Source organism: Amblyomma americanum, chromosome 6, assembly GCF_052857255.1.
Source record: "Amblyomma americanum isolate KBUSLIRL-KWMA chromosome 6, ASM5285725v1, whole genome shotgun sequence".
NCBI lineage: Eukaryota > Metazoa > Arthropoda > Arachnida > Ixodida > Ixodidae > Amblyomma > Amblyomma americanum.
Window position 1 is genome coordinate 115915896 of NC_135502.1, and position 3724 is coordinate 115919619.

Here is a 3724-nt window from a genome sequence, read left to right on the forward strand (position 1 = left end):
AGAAAGATAGGCAGGCAGGAGGCAGGAAGACCGGCAAGCAGGCAGGGAGGCAGGCAGGCAGACAGACTGACAGGCAGAGAGGCAGGCCGGCAGGCAGCAGGCAGACAGCGATAGGCAGGCAGGCAGGCAGGCAGGCAGGCAGGCAGGCAGGCAGGCAGGCAGGCAGGCAGGCAGGCAGGCAGGCAGGCAGGCAGGCAGGCAGGCAGGCAGACAGACAGACAGAGAGACAGACAGACAGACAGACAGACATATATACATACACGAGGCAGCAGGCATACAGAGATAGGCAGGCAGAGAAACAGACAGAGAGCTAGACAGAGAGACAGACAAGTAGAGAGGCAACAGTCAGAGATAGAGACAGACAGGCAGGCATACAGAGAGGCTGACAGGCACGCATGCAAACATGCAGAGACAGGCAGACAGGCAGGCAGAGAGACAGGTAGGCAGAGAGTGGCACGCAGGCAGGCAGGCAGGCAGGCAGGCAGGCAGAGACAGGCACGCAGGCGGGCAGGCAGGCAGGCTGAGAAACAGGCAGGCAGGCAGGCAGGCATCTGATGTTGGTAAAGCAGGATATGTTATCGCAAAGCGTCCCCTCTTTAACTGAGCATGTGGCAGTAAAATGCGATACGAACCTTTCGGAGAGGAGCCGACTGGGCGCGCACATGCCGAGGAGGCCCTCACTTAGCAAAGGATGGAGGGAACAATTCACTGCACTCGGCCGTGGGCTATGCGTGGAGGCCAAGCACCAGCTCCACTATTTTGGGAGGGATGCAGGCGATCATACACTTTCGAAAGGATCTTTCGAAAAAAAAGGATGAGAAAGATAGAACACCGAAGGCCAATTAGAATGGATTTCATTGAGGGACCGCGCTATTAAGTTTTTATTCTTTTTTAGCCTTACTACTTCTGCTAGCAATGGAGCTGTTTTTTTCTTCAATGATAAAATGTCAATGTCAGAGTATGGAACGAAAACTATTGAAGTGGAGAAGTACATATCCACGGAGAAGGGTTTCGCAAGACGGGTATCATGAAAAAAATGATGGACGATTTCCCCAGTCAGGCCAAATGAGAATTAAGTGAGCTAGCAGTTCGCATTTCCCATCGGTTCTAGCGTACAGATCAAATGATCATGGACAGCAGTCGTGTGGATAAAGATAATGGGCTAATATTCAAATATGAGGAATTGGTCATTCGCTCATTTAATAGGCCCCAAGAGTCTTCCTACCACTCCTGGCGCAGTGCTTAAGCGATGCGCCCCCGCCCGTCTATGGGAGGCGCTTGTATGAGTGGGACTTGTGTAACTTGGTTTTGGTTGCATTCTACGTTGCTCCCCACGTTGCAATGCACGTTGAATAATTGAGCTGCCGGCTGGTATGGCAGCAGGTAAGCAGCCTGCCCCAAAACTGGCTTGAGACAGACACAGACAGACAGGCAGACAGACAGACAAACAGACAGACAGACAGACAGACAGACAGGCAGACAGTCAAACAGACAGACACAGACAGACACACACACACAGACACAGGCAGGCAGCCAGGGAGGCAGACAGACAGACAGCCAGGCAGGCAGGCAGCAAGCTGACAGACAGACAGACAGACAGACAGACAGAAAGTCAGACAGCAGACAGTAAGACAGCCAGCCAGACAGACAGACAGACAGACAGACAGACAGACAGACAGACAGACAGACAGAGAGACAGGAGGCAGCAGGCAGACAGAGAGATAGGCAGGCAGACAAACAGACAGAGAGATAGGGAGACAGAAAGAAAAGCAGACAGGCAACAGGCAGAGAGAGAGAGACAGAAAGACAGACAGGCAGGGAAACAGACAGGCAGGCAGGCAGGCAGGCAGGCAGGCAGGCAGGCATGCATGCAGGCGGGCAGGCAGTCAGGCAGGCAGGCAGAGAAAGAGGCAGGCAGGCAGGCAGAGAGAGAGAGACTGGCAGGCAGGTAGGCAGGTAGGCAGGCAGGCAGGCAGGCAGGCAGGCAGGCAGGCAGGCAAGTCAGGCAGGCAGGCAGGCAGGCAGGCAAGTCAGGCAGGCAGGCAGCAAGCTGACAGACAGACAGACATACAGACAGAGAGACAGACAGACAGACAGACAGACAGACAGAGAGATAGAGAGACAGACAGAAAAGCAGACAGGCAACAGGCAGAGAGAGACAGACAGACAGACATACAGACAGAGAGACAGACAGTCAAACAGACAGACACAGACGGACACACACACAGACACAGGCTGTCAGCCAGGCAGACAGACAGAAAGACAGACAGAGACAGCCAGGCAGGCAGGCAGCAAGCTGACAGACAGACAGACAGAAAGGCAGACAGCAGACAAACAGAGAGATATGGAGACAGATGGAAAAGCAGACAGACAGACAGACAGACAGACAAACAGACAGACAGACAGACAGACAGAGACAGGCAGGCAGGCAGACAGAGTGGCAGGCAGGCAGCAAGCAGACAGAAAGATAGGCAGGCAGGCAGGCCGGCAGGAAGGGCGGAAAGCAGGCAGGGAGGTAGGCAGGCAGGCAGACAGAACGACAGAGAGGCAGGCCAGCAGGCAGCAGGCAGACAGAGCGATAGGCAGGCAAGTAGGCAGACAGGCAGACAGAGAGACAGGAGGCACCAGGCAGAGAGAGATAGGAAGGCAGAGAAACAGACATAGAGCCAGACAGAGAGACAGACAAGTAGACATGCAGGCAGGCGTACAGACAGGCTGACAGGCACGCATGCAAACAGGCAGGCAGGCAGGCAGGCAGGCAGGCAGGCAGGCAGGCAGGCAGGCAGGCAGGCAGGCAGGCAGGCAGGCAGACAGACAGACAGACAGGCAGGCAGACAGAAAGAGAGGCAGCAGACAGAAAGACAGACAGACATAGACCGAAAGACAGATAAACAGACAGGCAGACGGAGAGACAGACAGATAGAGAGACAAGCAGGCAGGCAGACAGAGAGGCAGGCAGGCAGCAAGCAGACAGAAAGATAGGCAGGCAGGCAGGCCGGCAGGAAGGGCTGCAAGCAGGAAGGGAGACAGGCAGGCAGGCAGACAGACAGACAGAGAGGCAGGCCAGCAGGCAGCAGGCAGACAGAGCGATAGGCAGGCAAGCAGGCAGGCAGGCAGGCAGGCAGGCAGGCAGAGAGACAGGCAGGCAAGCATACAGACAGAGAGACAGACAGACAGACAGACAGACAGACAGACAGACAGAGAGAGAGACAGGAGGCACCAGGCAGACAGAGATAGGAAGGCAGAGAAACGGACATAGAGCCAGACAGAGAGACAGACAGGTAGACAGGCAGGCAGGCATACAGACAGGCTGACAGGCACGGATGCAAACAGGCAGAGAGACAGGCAGGCAGGCAGGCAGGCAGGCAGGCAGGCAGGCAGGCAGGCAGGCAGGAAGGAAGGCAGGTAGGCAGGCAGGCAGGCAGGCAGGCAGGCAGGCAGGCAGGCAGGCAGGCAGGCAGGCAGGCAGGCAGGCAGGCAGGCAGAGACAGGCAGGCAGGCAGCGCGCAGTCAGACAGACGGACAGACAGAGAGACAGACAGACACAGACAGACACACGCATACACAGACAGACAGGCAGGCAGGCAGCAGGCCGGCAGACAGACAGACATACAGACAGAGAGACAAACAAACAGACACAGACAGACAGACACGCGCAGACACAGACAGGCAGACAGACAGGCAGGCAGGCAGGCAGGCAGGCAGGCAGGCAGGCAGGCAGGCA